Raw genomic sequence first — 18,780 nt, 5'->3', positions numbered from 1 at the left:
ACAAAGCATAGACGGGGTGGTGAGACTAAGCGTGTTTCCTGCTTTTTCAATTTTTCTGTCTACATTTTCTGTAATAAGTACATTTTGGTTTGACAATGAAAAGCAATATACTATTTTAAAAACCCAGCTGAGTGTGGTGGCTCACACCTGTAATCCCAGCACTTTGGGAGGCTGAGGCAGGCAGATCACAAGGTCAGGAGTTCGAGACCAGCCTGACCAACATGGTGAAACCCTGTCTCTACTAAAAATACAAAAATTAGCCGGTCATGGTGGCATGCCTGTAATCCCAGCTACTTAGGAGGCTGAGGCAGGAGAATCGCTTGAACCTAGGAGGCGGAGGTGGTGGTGAGCCGAGATTGCGCCACTGCATGCTAGTCTGGGCAACAGAGCGAGACTCCATCTCAAAAAAATAAATGAATAAAATAAATTTTAAAAAATAAAATAACACAAATGCACTGACTATGATAGTTCTTAGTTCCTTTGCAAAATGACTAAAAAGATGCATTGAACTCATATTAAGCAGATACCTACAATGACAGAAATGGTGAGACTAACTCACAGGAAACAGTTACAGCAATCAACTTATAATGGGTAGGAGATAATGTAATATATTTGACAGTGATTTTCCTCCAGGAGGCTGGAAGAAAAAGTATTTGTTTCTCAGTTGTGTGGAAAACATTGCACCCTTAGGGCTCTGGAAGGCAGAGTTCCACAGCATATGTGGTTAGGCTGTCCTCTGGTGGCCACAGCACCACACAGCAATGCTGGACAGTCTAGGTCCCCTCTAGCTTTTCTCTTTCTTCCCTTTTTGAAAAGTCTCTCTCCTTTCTTTTAAAAAATTAGGACATCATAGTATATATTTGGATATACTTGTGATATTTTGATACATTTATACAATGTGTAATGATCAGACCAGGGTAGTTGGGATATCTGTCACCTCAAACATTTATCTTTATGTTGGGAACATTACAATTCTCTTCTAGCTAGACTGAAATATATAATAAACTATTGTTAACTGTAGTTTCTCTACTGTACTATTGAATACTATAACTTATCCCTTCTATATAACTGTATTTTTATACCTCTCAACCCCCTTATCTATGTCTCCCCCCCTCCCTCAACACACATACCCCCCCGCCCAGCCTCTGGTAACCACCAGTCTATGTACTGCCTCGATGAGACCCACCTTTTTAGCTCCCACATATGAATGATAATATGCGATATTTGTATTTCTCTGCCTGGATTATTTTACTTAATTAACCTCCAGTTCTAGTCATGTTTCTGCAAATGAGAGAATTTTATTCTTTTTCATGACTGAATAGAGTTCCATTGTGTATGTATATCACATTTCCTTTAACCATTCATCCATTGATGGCCACTTAAGCTTATTCTATATCTTGATTATTGTGAACAGTGGTGCAATAAACATGGGAGTGCAGATATCTCTGATGTATTGATCTTTTTTATTATACTTTAAGTTCTAGGGTACACGTGCACAACGTGCAGGTTTCTTACGTATGTATACATGTGCCATGTTGGTGTGCTGCACCCATTAACTCATCATTTGCATTAGGTATTTCTCCTAATGTTATCCCTCCCACCTCCTGCCACCCCATGACAGGTCCCAGTGTGTGATGTTCCCCACCCTGTGTCCAAGTGTTCTCATTATTCAATTCCCATCTATGAGTGAGAACATGCGGTGTTTGGTTTTCTGTCCTTGCAATAGTTTGCTCAGAATGATGGTTTCCAGCTTCATCCATGTCCCTACAAAGGACACGAACTCATCCTTTTTTATGGCTGCATAGTATTCCATAGTGTATATGTGCCACATTTTCTTAATCCAGTCTATCATTAACAGACATTTGGGTTGGTTCCAAGTCTTTGCTATTGTAAATAGTGCCGTAATAAACGTACATGTGCATGTGTCTTTATAGCAGCATGATTTGTAATCCTTTGGGTATATCCCCAGTAATGGAATGGCTGGGTCAAATGGTATTTCTAGTTCTAGATCCTTGAGGAATTGCCACACTGTCTTCCACAATGGTTGAACTAGTTTACACTCCCACCAACAGTGTAAAAGTGTTCTTATTTCTCCACATCCTCTCCAGCACCTGTTTCCTGACTTTTTAGTGATTGCCATTCTAACTGGTGTGAGATGGTATCTCATTGTGGTTTTGATTTGCATTTCTCTGATGGCCAGTGATGATGAGCATTTTTTCATGTGTCTGTTGGCTGCATAAATGTCTTATTTTGAGAAGTGGCTGTTCATATCCTTTGCCCACTTTTTGATGGGGTTCCTTGATTTTTCTGGTAAATTTGTTTAAGTTCTTTGTAGATTCTGGATATTAGCCCTTTGTCAGATGGGTAGATTGTAAAAATTGTCTCCCATTCTGTAGGTTGCCTGTTCACTCTGATGGTAGTTTCTTTTGCTGTGCAGAAGCTCTTTAGTTTAATTAGATCCCATTTGTCAATTTTGGCTTCTGTTGCCATCGCTTTTGGTGTTTTAGTCGTGAAGTCCTTGCCCATGCCTATGTCCTGAATGGAATTGCCTAGGTTTTCTTCCAGGGTTTTTATGGTTTTAGGTCTAACATTTAAGTCTTTAATCCATCTTGAATTAATTTTTCTATAAGGAGTAAGGAAAGGATCCAGTTTCAGCTTTCTACTTATGGCTAGCCAGTTTTCCCAGCACCATATATTAAATAGGGAATCCTTTCTCCATTTCTTGTTTTTGTCAGGTTTGTCAAAGATCAGATGGTTGTAGATGTGTGGTATTAATTCTGAGGACTCTGTACTGTTCTGTTGGTCTATATCTCTGTTTTGGTACCAGTACCATGCTGTTGGGTTACTGTAGACTTATAGTATAGTTTGAAGTCAGGTAGCATGATGCCTCCAGCTTTGTTCTTTTTGCTTAGGATTGTCTTGGCAATGTGAGTTCTTTTTTGGTTCCATATGAACTTTAAAGTGTTTTTTTCCAATTATATGAAGAAAGTCATTGGTAGCTTGATGGGGATGGCATTGAATCTATAAATTACCTTGGGCAGTATGGCCATTTTCACAATATTGATTCTTCCTACCCACGAGGATGGGATGTTCTTCCATTTGTTTGTGTCCTCTTTTATTTCGTTGAGCAGTGGTTTGTAGTTCTACTTGAAGAGGTCCTTGACATCCCTTGTAAGTTGTATTCCTAGGTATTTTACTCTCTTTGAAGCAGTTGTGAATGGGGGTTGACTCATGATTTGGCTCTCTGTTTGTCTGTTATTGGTGTACAAGAATGCTTGTGATTTTTGCACATTGATTTTGTATCCTGAGACTTTGTTGAAGTTGTTTATCAGCCTAAGGAGATTTTGGGCTGAGATGATGGGGTTTTCTTTTTTTTTTTTTTTTGTTTGAGACGGAGTCTCGCTCTGTCACCCAAGCTGGAGTGCACTGGCCAGATCTCAGCTCACTGCAAGCCCCGCCTCCCGGGTTCATGCCATTCTCCTGCCTCAGCCTCCCGAGTAGCTGGGACTACAGGCGCCCGCCACCTCGCCCGGCTAGTTTTTTGTATTTTTTAGTAGAGACGGGGTTTCACCGTGTTAGCCAGGATGGTCTCGATCTCCTGACCTTGTGATCCACCCGCCTCGGCCTCCCAAAGTGCTGGGATTACAGGCTTGAGCCACCGCGCCCGGCCGATGATGGGGTTTTCTAAATATACAATCATGTCATTTGCAAACAGGGACAATTTGACTTCCTCTTTTCCTAATTGAATACCTTTTATTTCTTTCTCCTGCCTGATTGCCCTGGCTAGAACTTCCGACACTATGTTGAATAGGAGTGGTGAGAGAGGGCATCCCTGTCTTGTGCCGTTTTCAAAGGGAATGCTTCCAGTTTTTGCCCATTCAGTATGATATTGGCTGTGGGTTTGTCTTAAATAGCTCTCATTATTTTGAGATACTGCCCATCAATACCTAGTTTATTGAGAGTTTTTAGCATGAAGGGCTGTTGAGTTCTGTTGAAGGGCTTTTCTGCATCTATTTAGATAATGATGTGGTTTTTGTCTTTGGTTCTGTTTGTATGATGGATTACGTTTATTGATTTGCGTATGTTGAACCAGCCTTGCATCCCAGGCATGAAGCCAACTTGATCGTGGTGGATAAGCTTTTTGATGTACTGCTGGATTCAGTTTGGCAGTATTTTACTGAGGATTTTTGCATCGATGTTCATCAGGGATATTGGTCCAAAATGCTCTTTTTTTGTTATGTCTCTGTCACACTTTGGTATCAGGATGATGCTGGCATCGTAAAATGAGTTAGGGATAGTTCCCTCTTTTTCTATTGATTGGAATAGTTTCAGAAGGAATGGTACCAGCTCCTCTTTGTACCTCTGATAGAATTCAGCTGTGAATCCGTCTGGTCCTGGACTTTTTATTGGTTGATAGATATTAATTATTGCCTCAATTTCAGAGCCTTTTATTGATCTATTCAGGGATTCAACTTCTTCCTGGTTTAGTTTTGGGAGGGTGTTTGTGTATAGGAATTTGTCCATTTCTTCTAGATTTTCTAGCTTATTTGCATAGAGATGTTTATAGTATTCTCTGATGGTAGTTCGTATTTCTGTGGGGTCGGTGGTGATATCCCCTTTATCATTTTTTATTGCATCTATTTGATTCTTCTCTCTTTTCTTCTTTGTTAGTCTTGCTAGCGGTCTATCAATTTTGTTGATCTTTTAAAAAAACAGCTCCTGGATTCACTGATTTTTTGAAGGGTTTTTGCATCTCTATCTCCTTCAGTTCCGCTCTGATCTTAGTTGTTTCTTGCCTTCTGCTAGCTTTTGAACGTGTTTGCTCTTGCTTCTCTAGTTCTTTTAGGTGTAATGTTAGGGTGTCGATTTTAGATCTTTCCTGCTTTCTCTTGTGGGTATCTAGTGCTATAACTTTCCCTCTACACACTGCTTTAAATGTGTCCCAGAGATTCTGGTATGTTGTGTCTTTATTCTCATTGGTTTCAAAGAACATCTTTATTTCTGCCTTCATTTTATTATGTACCCAGTAGTCCTTCAGGAGCAGGTTGTTCAGTTTCCATGTAGTTGTGTGGTTTTGAGTGAGTTTCTTAATCCTTAGTTCTAATTTGATTGCACTGTGGTCTGAGAGACAGTTTGTTATAGTTTCTGTTCTTGTACATTTGCTGAGGAGTGCTTTACTTCCAACTATATGGTCAATTTTGGAATCAGTGCATTGTGGTGCTGAGAATAATGTATATTCTGCTGATTTGGGGTGGAGAGTTCTGTAGATATCTGTTAGGTCTGCTTGGTGCAGAGCTGAGTTCAAGTCCTGGATATCCTTGTTAACTTTCTGTCTCGTTGACCTAATGTTGACAGCGGCATGTTGAAGTCCCATTATTATTATGTGGGAGTCAGAGTCTCTTTGTAGGTCTCTAAGAACTTGCTTTATGAATCTGGGTGCTCCTGTATTGGGTGCATATATATTTAGGATAGTTAGCTCTTCTTGTTGAATTGATTCCTTTACCATTATGTAATGTCCTTCTTTGTCTCTTTTGATCTTTGTTGGTTTAAAGTCTATTTTATCAGAGACTAGGATTGCAATGCCTGCTTTTTCTTTTTGTTTTCCCTTTCCTTCGTAGATCTTCCTCCATCCCTTTATTTTGAGCCTATGTGTGTCTCTGCATGTGATATGGGTCTGCTGAATACAGCACACTGATGGATCTTGACTCTTTATCCAATTTGCCAGTCTGTGTCTTTTGATTGGGGCATTTAGCCCATTTACAGTTAAGGTTAATATTGTTATTTTTGTGAATTTGATCCTGTCATTATGATGTTAGCTGGTTATTTTGCTCATTAGTTGGTGCAGTTTCTTCCTAGCATCGATAGTCTTTACAACTTGACATCTTTTTGCAGTGGCTGGTACCATTTGTTCCTTTCCATGTTTAGTGCTTCCTTCAGGAGCTCTTGTAAGGCAGGCCTGGTGGTGACAAAATCTCTCAGCATTTGCTTGTCTGTAAAGGATTTTATTTCTCTTTCACTTATGAAGCTTAGTTTGGCTGGATATGAAATTCTGGGTTAAAAATTATTTTCTTTAAGAATGTTGAATATTGGCCCCCACTCTCTTCTGGCTTGTAGAGTTTCTGCCGAGAGATCTGCTGTTAGTCTGATGGGCTTCCTTTTGTGAGTAACCCGACCTTTCTCTCTGGCTGCCCTTAACATTTTTTCCTTCATTTCAACTTTGGAGAATCTGACAATTATGTGTCTTGGAGTTGCTCTTCTTGAGGAGTATCTTTGTGGCATTCTCTGTATTTCCCGAATTTGAATGTTGGCCTGCCTTGCTCAGTCAGGGAAGTTCTCCTGGATAATATCCTGAAGAGTGTTTTCCAACTTGGTCCATTTTCACCATCACTCTCGGTTATACCAGTCAGACATAGATTTGGTCTCTTCACATAGTCCCATATTTCTTGGAGGCTTTGTTCATTTCCTTTTACTCTTTTTTTCTCTAAACTTCTCTTCTCACTTCATTTCATTCATTTGATCTTCAATCACTGATACCCTTTCTTCCACTTGATCGAATCAGCTACTGAAGCTTGCGCATGCATCACGTAGTTCTCATGCCATGGTTTTTAGCTCTATCAGTTCGTTTAAGGTGTTCTCTATGCTGTTTATTCTAGTTATCCATTTGTCTAATCTTTTTTCAAGGTTTTTAGATTCTTTGTGATGGGTTCAAACATCCTCCTTTAACTCAGAGAAGTTTGTTATTACTGATCTTCTGAGGCTTACTTCTGTCAACTCATCAAAGTCATTCTCCGTCCAGCTTTATTCCATTGCTGGTGAGGAATTGCATTCCTTTGGAGGAGAAGAGGTGCTCTGATCTTTGGAATTTTCAGCTTTTCTGCTTTGTTTTCTCCCCATCTTTGTGGTTTGATCTACCTTTGGTCTTTGATGATGGTGACCCAGAGATGGGGTTTTGGTATGGATGTCCTTTATGTTTGTTAGTTTTCCCTCTAACAGTCAGGACCCTCAGCTGCAGGTTTGTTGGAGTTTGCTGGAGGTCCATTCCACACCCTGTTTGCCTGGGTATCACCAGTGTAGGCTGCAGAACAGCAAATATTGCAGAACAGCCTGATTCTTTCTCTGGAAACTTCGTCTCAGAGGGTAACCCAGCTGTATGAGGTGTCAGTCAGCCCCTACTGGGAGGTGTCTCCCAGTTAGGCTACTTGGGGGTCAAAGTCCACTTGAGGAGGCAGTCTGTCCGTTCTCAGATCTCAAACTCCATGCTGAGAGAACCACTACTCTCTTCAAAGCTGTTAGACAGGGACGTTTAAGTCTGCAGAAGTTTCTGCTACCTTTTGTTCAGCTATGCCCTGCCCCCAGAGGTGGCATCTACAGAGGCAGGCAGGCCTCCTTGAGCTGCAATGGGCTCCACCCAGTTTGAGCTTCCTGGACGCTTTATTTACCTACTCAAGTCTCAGCAATGGCAGATGCCCCTTCACCAGCCTCACTGCAGCCTTACGGTTTGATCTCGGACTGCCATGCTAGCAGTGAGCCAGGCTCCATGGGTGTAGGACCCTCCGAGCCAGGTGCGGGATATACTGTCTTGGTGTGCCGTTTGCTAAGACTGTTGGAAAAGCACAGTATTACGGTGGGAGAGCCCCAATTTTCCAGGCACCATCTGTCACGGCTTCCCTTGGCTAGGAAAGGGAATTCCCCAACCCCTTGCGCTTCCCAGGTGAGGCGATGCCCTGGCCTGCTTCGGTTCACACTCTGTGGGCTGCACCCACTGTCCAACAAGCCCCAGTGAGATGAACCTGGTACCTCATTTGGAAATGCAGAAATCACCTGTCTTCTGCATCACTCATGTTGGGAGCTGTAGACTGTAGCTGTTCCTATTCGGCCATCTTGGAACCCTCTCAATATACTGATCTTTTTTCTTTTTGTTATACACCCAGCTGAAGGATTGTGGGATTTTATGATAGTTCTGTTTTTAGTTTGTTGAGGAACCTGCATACTGTTCTCCACAGTGCTGTACTACCAACCAACAGCACTAGCATTCCCTTTTTCTCTGCATCTTCACCATCATTCATTATTTTTGGTCTTTTTGATAATAAACATTCTAACTGAGGTGAGATGATATCTCATTGTGGTTTTGATTTACATTTTTCTGATGAATAGTGTTGTTGAGCATTTTTTCATATATTTTTTGGCCATTTGTATATATTATTTGAGGAATGTCTATGCACGTCTTTTGCCCATTTTAAATTTGGATTATTTGTGGGTTTTTTGCTATTGATTTGTGTTCCTGTTTTCTCTAATTCTATAGGTTGTCTTTTCACTTTGTTGATTGTATCCTTTGCTATGCAGAAGTGTTTTAGTTTGATGTAATCCCATTTGTCTATATTTGTTTTTATTGCCTTGCTTTTGAGGTCTTAACCAAAAAATCTTTGCCCAGACCAATGTCCTGTAGTGTTTCCCCAATGTTTACTTCTACTAGTTTCATAGTTTCAGATCTTACATATAAGTTGTCAATCCATTTTGAGTTGATTTTTATACATGGTGAAAGATGGGGACCCACTGTAGCTTTTCTACAGGGTCCCTTTAGAGTGTTTCTTTCTACAATTGAATGCCTGGCACCACCCACCCAAGATGATAAGCTGGAGAAGAAACATTGGAGCATAAATAGAAAGTTTTGATATGCCACCATATTTTGCTTAGTAACCCAATTCTTATTAAGACTACATCACTACTCAGTTAAGCCTTACCACACCATGTTGTAGGCTGTGTTATTCTGGAATGACAAGAAAACTGAGGATTACAGAAGGGCAATGACTTGGCAAAGGTCATACAGTACATGTGTTGGGTGTTCCATATAGTCAGCAGATAAATAACATGTACCTACTATAAGCTAGTCACAGAGGTGGACAAAGAGAAATAATTTTCTCTGAAGACAACATTATAATACAAAATGATGATTGCTGGGAGGATGTGTGTTCTGTGGGCTGCCATAGCACGTGGGAATGCATTTTGCCCAGGCAAGGTCAGTTGGGAAAGTTTCTCAGAAGAAAGGAGATTTGAACTGAGTCTTGAGGATATAATACTGCATACATATAATCAGGGAAGCAAGAAGAGGTTAAGATTAATCAGAAGAAATTAGAGAATGGTATCCTCCCCTCTCGCCCCATGCATGAGACTCTGGTTAGCAGGCAGATGTAGAATATTGTGTTATCCTGGAGTCTTCATTATGTTGGACAACAAGTTTTGTAGAAAGCTGAAGGTTACTGCTTTGAACAATATACATATATTTTTAAACCAGCAGCAAATACTTAAAAATGCATTACAGATATCCTTATTACCAAAACAGATCCTTATAATTTTCCCTAGATTGTTCCTCCTCCTGGTTCTCAGTTTCATGAAATAGCAAATCAGACTCCCTGACCACCCTCCCAAATGGAGTCCCCCGTTATTCCTGTTTTCTATTTTCACAGTATTTAGAGCATATGATATATTTTCAGTGGTTTGTTTGCTGCTTTTTCATTTTCTTCCCCTACTCAACCGTTTAAGTCTTAAAATCAGGAATCCAGCTTGGTTTATTTGTTTGCATTTTACCTGAGCAGAAAATGAGGGTGGGAGGTGGACTGGGTTTAGGGAATGAGGGAATTTGGAAGTCGTAATAATGAGTGTAAGCTTCTTCAGGAGGGCACTGAGGAGTGTTCAGATAATTTTTTTAAAAAGAATGACAAGGCCAGGCTTCCATCTCAGAAAGTTTCCTGTCACTGCAGAATGGAGAATGGGCTGGAGCTGCAGCTTAGGGAGCTGATTTAAGAGGTAGAGGCAGTGATCCCTGCAAGATGTGACAGTGCTCTGGATTCATGTGCCTGGGGCTGAATGAGAAGTGGTAGTACAAGTAGGCATTGAGGACAAGGAATTAACAAGCTCTGGTGATTGACAGGTTATGGGGGAAGCCCCTGGACTCCTTCCTGGGAATTTGGGGGATGGTGGTATTTCTGCTGAGATAGGGGATGGCAGAAGGGGCAGATTTGTGGGAACAGACTGCGTGTGTCCTGGAAACATTGAGCTTAGGGTGCATGTATGTCACACGCAAGGAAAGAAGTCCACTAAAGGGCTGGAAGTAAACCTGAAGTGGAGGAGACAGACCTGGGCAAGAGGGGCAACAAGTGGAGCCATCTGGATGAGGCCACCCAGGAGGGGCTGCATGTGAGACAGGAAAGGGTCAGGACAGAGCCCTGGAGAACAGCAACTGCTAAGGGATATGTGGTTGAAATGAGCAGCAGGGATGCAGAGAAGGAGCCATCTGAAAGGGAGTCGAAGGGGATCAGGAAGGCAGCGAGCTTTCAACTGTGTGGGAGGGGGTCGGTGTCCCAACCCCCATATTGTTCAAGGTCAACTGTAGTGCCAGAAACTTGAATGATATCATTAGTGTGAGAACTGTTTAGTTTTTAGTGTTGGAACTGTTTGGTTTCCATTTATTGCCAGTTTTTATGTATTTATTTACAACCTTTACTTTTTAGGGGGGCACAGGAGTTGCGGAATAAAACATTGACTACAGATGTTACAGAGTAACTTGCTGAGATAGAAGTTAATTGGTTTTAGCATTCTCCAAGCTGACCCCTAGGCAGGTCTCCTTCGAGTTTCTAAAAATGTGAGTTGGTGGGTTCCTCCTTCCTACCCACCCTCTAACCCAAGTCCAGAGCTTATGAATTTTAGGACCCTGAGAAGATAATGCTTCTCCCTAAGAAGAAAAGATAGAGGTCAATGTTTAGAGAAGGCAAGGTTGAAGCCCCTGGACCTAGGAAAATTAGCAGCTTTAGCTGCCACTGAAGAATGAGGGATGGGGGATGAGGAATGCACAGTGTGTGGACAGAGACCTGTGCCCACTACCAGGCATATGTGAGGCTGCATGGGGAGCTCACTGCAGATGCCAACCATGGAAAGAGATGGCTGCAGGGCCCACCCTCAATCTAAGCAGGAGAATTATTTTTACTAGAAAATTGAATTTTGCTGAGAGCCAAGGAATACAAGCTTGAGAAATCTAGTATTTTTAAAATCTGAAATGAACTATTAAATATAATGACTTAGAATCCCATTTTTTGTCTTTTGTTTAGAGAAACGTATCAGTGGTTTTTAATCAGGGCTACCAAGAGAATCTTGGAAGGAAATAACAATTTGTTAGAAAAGAATATTTTCTAATTTTGTAATCATAGCGACTGATTTGCTATTATAAAAGTAACACATAATTGAAGGAGCTGGGATTTGATTTTACCCTACTTAAAAGTAAATAAGTTAGCATCTTGTTTCATGAACATTGGTAGAAGACATCGACTCTTGGGTCGGAGACAATCACTTTATTATTCATGACATAACATGAGCATCAGCATGTTTGCAAAGGTTCCCCTTGTCCCCAAGTCCCAGATGGGTGACACCACAGGCCCAGATGAATGGTGCACACATAGTAGGTTTACTTCACAGAAAAGGAGCACTGAGCTTAAGGAATACGCTGCTTTTATAGGAAGCAATAAATACACCTGTTCTTTGTTTCAAGTGACACAACCTCATGCTTCATGGTTGGCCACAGCAAAGCCACACCTGAGAAATGTCCTGGGTAAAGAGGGCAGAGGACCTTGCATTCTTGGTATACCCAGCAATACATGTGGGAGCTCAAAAAACAAACAAATAATATTTACTATAGGAAATGTGCATTATAATAACAATAACAAAACCCACTTACTACTTATATTATCCAGAAACTACAAATGGTTAATTTAGTCCTACAAACTAGATCCAGAGTTGAGAGAAGCTTATGGGCAGCTGCTGGAGTTACACTTGAAGTTCAGGTGATAATATTATTTTTTTCATATCAACTGAGTAAGGTGTCAATGTTGTAATAAGGTTAGAGGGAGGCACATCTCACACAGGAGTGGGAAAACCCAGTCATCATCATGCTTATGATCATAAAAGGATCTAAGTGATAATATTTATGAAGCAAATATTCCTGTTAGGACGGCTGAAGTTCATCAAACACCTTTGAGCTCACTACTTGGGGTTGGGATTAGTCTTTCAGGTTGAAGTCACTAAGGAACCCATGGTCCATTTCCTTAAATTTCAAGGACTGTCCTGATGTCTCAGAGATAGCACTGTCTGTGAATACGGTGAGGGCTTCCTTGCATAGGCAGTCTAAGATTGTCTGCTTCTAAGCTCTTGCCTCTTCCCAAGCATGTAGTGAAATCTGAGCCAGTCACAACAAAACGGGTTAGAATAAGGCTTGATCACCACAGCAGGCAGGCTATCCACCTTCTTCTTCTTCTTCTTTTTTTTTTTTTTTTTTGACGGAGTCTTTTTCTGTCCCCCAGGCTGGAGTGCAGTGGAATAATCACAGCTCACTACAACCTCTGCCTCCCAGGCTCAAGGGATTCTGCCATCTCAGCCTGCTGAGTAGCTGGGACTATAGGCACCTGCCACCATGCCCGACTAATTTTTGTATTTTGATAGAGATAGGATTTTGCCATGTTGGAAAGGCTGGTCTCAAACTCCTGCCCTCAAATGATCCACCTGCCTCGACCTCCCAAAGTGCTGAGATTACAGGCGTGAGCCACTGCGCCTGGCCTCTACCTTCAATTCTGAGCTCAGAAAACTCCCTGTTCCTCAAGTTTGAGGCCTATTTACTTTGCTTCATCATGTATTCATTATTAACCCTTCCTTCATCCTGTTTAGTAAATATATATTGAGTTATTACTAGACTGGGAGCTCCGCGAAGCAATGAGGGCACATTCTTCCTGCCCTCGGGACACCAAAGCCGGGGAAATCTCATGCAAGCATTTTTTTTGGATGAATTCTGGAATGTTGTATGGAAACAAACCAAGTGTTTGCTATGCTGTTAGTCGACTAAAATATGTAATTTGTGTGTGTGTGTTTTAAAAAAATAGCCAAACAAAATCCTATATTACCATTCAAAATTAAATTTGCAGGAAAAATAATTGCTTGATCTGTGTAGAATGCTTGAACATGCTTATATCCCTTGAAATTATTAGCAAAGATGCACTCGTGATTTTAAACATGTAACAAAACATGAATTAAATTATACAAGAAAACATCAACAGATCTCTTGATAGTCTTTTTAAAAAGGATGAAAAGGTCCAGATTGAACAACTAACTAAAACTTAGATCTTAGAAGTTAATGACTTAGGTTGTATTCTCTTCCTTTCACTTGCCCACAGGAAAAAGAGAACAGTACTTAGGTGACAGCCCAGGCTAGCCATGTGCGTGCTCTCAGCATTAACGCTGAGGTATGAGTATTAACACTGTTGGTACGAGTGAGCTGCAGGTCCAGAAATACCTCTCCAGGAACACACTTTGGAAATAATCCCTCACAGGGTAGCCAGGTCACTTATATTAGTTGTAAAACACACAACTCACTTTTTGCTAGTAATAAAGTGATTACTTCATTGACGTTTTGGAAAACTGCAGCAACATACTGTCTTAGCAAATGCTTTGAAACAACAAGTTGTTTTTATTTTTAGAGAAGAGTGTTTTGAACACTATTGATTAGTATTTATTTAAGAAAGTTTTATGGGCATGGTGGCTCATGCCTGTAATCCCAGCACTTTGGGAGGTCCAGGCAAGAGGATTGCTTAAACCCAGGAGTTGGAGACCAGCCTGGGCAACATAGAAAGACTTCCATCTCTACAAATCATTTTTAAAAAATTAGCTGTGTGTGGTGGCGTGTGCCTGTGATCCCAACTACTCAGGAGGCTGAGGCAGGAGCATTGCCTGAGGCTGGGAGTTTGAGGCTGCAGTGAGCCATGATTGTGCCACTGCACTCAAGCCTGGGTGACAGAAAGAGACCCCGTCTCAAAACAAACAAACAAAAATAGCCGATTACTAGCCACTAGGTTTTTGCCAATAGCACTAACATTCCTTAGGCCAGCTTATCAGAAAATATATGAAATGCTGGCGATTGTAGGAACAAAATTTTGTAGTGAATAAGCCTTTGATGTGGCAGAAATCTAAACAATATTCGATTGAGGCTACGCCCTACCCTTGCCTCTACTGACGAGACAAAAGCTGAGGGCTCCAGTCTGATCGGTCTTGGTACCCAGCCAACCAAGGGAGTGCATTCAGATCAAGGGCATGCTCGAGAGAACTCTCTGTGTTAGCTATTATTAATGGTTCCCAATTTATAGGAAGAACATTAGTTTAATAACTTGTCCGAGGTCACTTTGCTCAGCTAAATGAGTGATGAGTGTTTGATTCAAACCAGGCCTATCAAATCCCTAAATCTGTGCTTTTCAGGGCTGGGAAGAGGAAAAGTTTGCTAAGGCAGAAATCAGAGGGTGGAACAACAATCCTTACCTCTTCCCTCCCCAGCCAGAGCAGCTCTGGCTGAGATCACATTTGAAGAAATCCTTTTGCTGTTAAGAAGAAAATAAGGAAAAAAAAAAAAAAAAAAAAAAGGAAAGGAAAGAAAAATTCCAGCCTTGCACTAGTCTGAGACATTTTGAGGCTGAATTAAATAAAACCAGATGTTAATTTATTATCAAAATTCTCAGCCTATAACAGTAGTTCTCAAATCTTGTGTACTTAAGAATCTGCTTGAGTGCTTGTTTAACCTGGAGAGTCTTAAGCTCCACCCTCAGAGACTGGATTGAATAGGTCTGGTTTGGGGTAAAGCACAGGAATTTGCAATTTTCACAGGTGTCCCAGGAGCATTGGATGCAGGTGGTTACAGAACTGCATTTTGAAAAACTGAACAAAGATGTTTTGAAAATAAAAAGAAAAATGTAGGCAGAGAGTGCCAGAAGTGGTTTGATCTCACCCATTTGGCATAAGTGCTACTCCCTTTGGAAAGCCCTCTGTGAATGACTCAGTAAGGCCTGTCTTAAATCGTGAATCTGTTCCCTGGTTTGACATTCGAGAGAGAGTAGTTACTGTCATGGAAAGGAGAAAGTGAGTCTTAGGACTCAGTCTTTAGCCTGTAAGAGAGACTACCAAACAGGGAAAAAGAAGGAAAAGCTCAGGAGTGCTCCAAAGCCAACAGAAGAATATGTGAGCAGAAACAAAAGAAATGAACAAAGCAATTTTCCTCCTGAATGATATTGAGTAGAATTTCTTAGGAAGGCAGAGGCAGGGACCACACTGCTACCCATTAAATTATGGCCTGACAGCCAGTCACAGGCCAGTCCCTTTCAGCCAAGAGCAATGTTCTGAGAACCCTTCCCACTTGGACTCAACATCACATCCCTGGCAAGGCTTCAGGACAAGAATATGAGCTCCAGGAAGTATCAGTGATGGGGTTGGTGGCAGCCCAGATTTTTGTTGCAGGAGGAGCTAGATGCAGTAGTCTGTAGGTAGGGAGAGGGTGAAGTTGAATTTGCTGAGGATTTCATATAACACTGAAAAGATCATAATCCATATCAAGTTCATGTCCTTGATGACATTAAGTGAGATCCCATAGTTGTGGCCACCCATGCACATGTGATAGAACTTGATAATAAGTTGGTTTCACTGTCTTTCCTACTCCCTGCTATTTTCCCCAGGAGAGACATGGGTTATGAAGGCGCCAGCATTACTGAATTTGTACTCGGCTTGCCGAGGTTTGGTTCAGCTCCACATCAGGGAGGGCCCACGTGGAGTCTCAAGATCAGCCTGGACTCTCCACATGCTGGATTCTCAAGGTCCCAGGTAAGCTGCCCTGGGGTACCATGGCTGGCTTAGGAACCAGGGGTCTGTGTATGTTGCTGGAGCATTTCCCTCAGATGCTACTAATTCATGTGAATGTGTAGTCCATGAGTGGTTTCTAAGCCTGCCTGTTCCCCGTCTCGTGTGTGAATTTTTTCCATACCTGTTTCTTACATGTGCAGAGACTCTTGGTTTGCTGGGCATCCCCATACAATCTCCCCACAGTGACCTCAAATTCACAATGTTCTAAACTAAATTAACATTTCCTACCTAAGCAGACCTGCTGCTCTGTATTTATATCTTGGATGAAACAGCCACCCAGCTGCGCATATCATATCCTCGGGAATCTTCATTGACTCCTCCCTCTTGCTTACCCTCATCATCCAACTGAGACCAAGTCCTGTGGAGACTACCCCATAAATAATTCTTCAACCCATTCTTTCCCCTGGAGCCTTTGCCACTGCTCTGGTTCAGTCTTCATTTTCCCAGTAGATTTGCAAATGTTTCCTTACCAATCTCTCTTCTGGGGTTTCTCAAATAATGTGTTCTTGGCATTTTCAGAAGGACAATTGTACATTTGTGCAAAATGTTTCTGACGTTATATATACATATCTATCTATCTATCTATCTATCTATATACATATATATATATATTTTCGGACAGAGTCTCCCTCTGTGGAGGCTGGAGTGCAGTGTGCAATAGTGCAATCTGTCACCCAGCCTGGAGTGCAGTGGCACCATCTCAGCTCACTACAACCTCTGCCCACCGGGTTCAAGCAATTATTGTGCCCTAGCCTCCCAAGTAGCTGGGACTACAGGCGTGTGCCATCACGCCCAGCTGATTTTTGTATTTTTAGTAGTGATGGGGTTTCACCATGTTGGTCAGGCTGGTTTTGAACTCCTGACCTCAAGCAATCCACCCACCATGGCCTCCGAAAGTGCTGGGGTTAGAGGCATGGGCCACTGTGTCCCGGCCCCATATGATTTTTTTGCATCTGTGGCCTGAATGCTGGAAATGTTGATAGTACCTTTTAATTGTAAGAACCAACCTCTCCTTCCGCAAGTGGTGCTAGAAAGGAGTGAAGCTCTGGTCAGGGACTCAGGGATGTGAAAGGACAAATTAGAGCCACAGGAGCCATTGGGGTGATCTGAGCAAAATCTGAAGGCAGGAGCCTGTGCTTTGGGTGGGGCTTCTATACCCTCCTAGGGTAGGAATGCAGCTCCCCCGGGGAGCTTTGATGAAGCACACATTGTATCTTTACCCCATGCCATGTCCTCCTTCAATTGTGTCTTCTATCACCTTTATTTTCTACTAATTCTACACAGTACCTCTAGGAGACTGATTTCACTTTTTACATCCTCCAAATATCATGTAAATGCCAATTTCTCCCAAACTTGCATATCTACTTCAAGGTATCTCTTCTCAGGGCTAGGCACAGTAGCTCATGCCTGTAATTCTAGCACTTCTGGGAGACCAAGGCAGGAGGATCGTTTGAGGCCAGGAGTTTGAGACCAGCCTGGGAAATATAGCGAGACCCTGCCTCTACAAAAATAAAAGAAAAAAAAATAGCCAGTTGTAGTGGTGCATGCCTTTAGTCCTTGCTTATCAGGAGCCTGAAGTGGGAGAATCACTTGAGCCCAAGAGTTTGAGGCTGCAGTGAGCTATGATCGTGCCACTGCACTCCAGCCTGGGTAACAGCTAAACATGAGAACATGTTTCTAAAAAAATAAAAATTTAAGCTGGGCATGGTGGCTCACACCTGTAATCCCAGCACTTTGGGAGGCTGAGGCAGGTGGATCACTTGAGGTCAGGAGTTCAAGACCAGCCTGGCCAACATGGTGAAACCCCATTTCTACTAAAAATACAAAAATTAGCCAGGTGTGGTGGCACATGCCTGTAATCCCAGCTTCTTGGGAGGCTGAGACATGAGAATCATTTGAACCTGGGAGGCGGAGGTTGCAGTGAGCCAAGATCACACCACCGCACCCCAGCCTTGGTGATAGAGTGAGACTCTGTCTCGAAATTTTTTTTTAAATAAAAATAAAGATTTAAAAAGTAAAATATTAGATATTTCTTCTCAGCTCAAGACCTTTGAATATATTAAAAATTTAGTATGTGAAAAAAGCGCCTGTTCAAATCAGTTCAGAAAGGTAAACTAGTCAACAAATAGTGTTTATACACTCAGGAAAAGGTTAAGGTAGATCCTTGAACCATTTATAGAAACATATACTTGATTGTTGAATAAATATAAACGTAAAGTCATAGAAAAAAAATAAAAGGTATGTAAAGTCTTCTTAAAACGTAAATTTAAAGAAACATGAAAGAAGAGATTGATAAACCTGGTTATATCAATATTGATAACTTCTGAATATCACATCATAAACAAAATTAAAGACTAGGCTGGTCCAACCAAGAATTAATATCCATAATATGCAAAGACCTGTATGCAAAAAAGAAAAACATGCACAATTCAGTATTGAACTCTATACATATATTAATATTTGCAGAAGAAAATAATATGAATGACCATGAAATATAATAATTTCAATCTATTTAGTAATAAGGGGAATTAAATTAGAGCAGTAATAAGATATTATTTCTTCTGTCCAGGTTGAAAGAGAGAAAGAGTGAGACTGAGAGAAAGAGGCAGAGAGAAATAATGGAAGTGGGGACCAGATATTTACCCCATACACAGTTGACAGGGGGTATAAAATCTCAGTGGTGAATTGAAAGAAATTTTGGTAGTAGCTTAGAATTTAAAATATAGATACTCTTTGACCCAGCAATTCCACATCTTATTTACTTTCAAGGAAAACTCATGGATATGCAGAAAACATACAACGATGTTCATTGCAAACACTGCTTGTTCTAGCAAAGAATTGAAAGAACTGAGAGAAAACCAATGGTTAAATATACTATGGCACATCACTGGCTAAATAAATATACTATAACTTATTCCTATCTTAAGATACTATATAGAAGATAAAAACTAATTAGATACATATGTACTGATGTGGATGTTTAGTGAGAAGACATGTTTAAAATTAAAATAGTATCATATATTGTTACATAAAAATAAGCAAAGAACTAACTGCTGTACTTGACAA

The 18,780-nt window shown here is 41.2% G+C and overlaps 1 long non-coding RNA gene and 1 other non-coding gene across 2 annotated transcripts in view; one reads left to right on the top strand and one right to left on the bottom strand.

The window, feature by feature from the left end:
• LOC117062081 overlaps positions 1-15,861 on the top strand; it is a 34,450-nt gene extending 18,589 nt beyond the window's left edge. The window contains exon 3 of the long non-coding RNA XR_004428205.1: positions 15,531-15,861. This is a non-coding gene — a long non-coding RNA (uncharacterized LOC117062081). The remainder of the gene's footprint in view (positions 1-15,530) is intronic.
• Positions 11,853-11,958, bottom strand: LOC117063176. Its single transcript, XR_004428788.1, has one exon. It is a non-coding gene; the product is annotated as a small nucleolar RNA U13 (small nucleolar RNA).
• Positions 15,862-18,780: the final 2,919 nt, after the last annotated feature.

This window comes from Trachypithecus francoisi, unplaced genomic scaffold, assembly GCF_009764315.1.
Source record: "Trachypithecus francoisi isolate TF-2019V2 unplaced genomic scaffold, Tfra_2.0 Lachesis_group17, whole genome shotgun sequence".
Classification (NCBI taxonomy): Eukaryota; Metazoa; Chordata; class Mammalia; order Primates; family Cercopithecidae; genus Trachypithecus; species Trachypithecus francoisi.
This window is presented reverse-complemented; position numbering and strand designations above follow the sequence as displayed.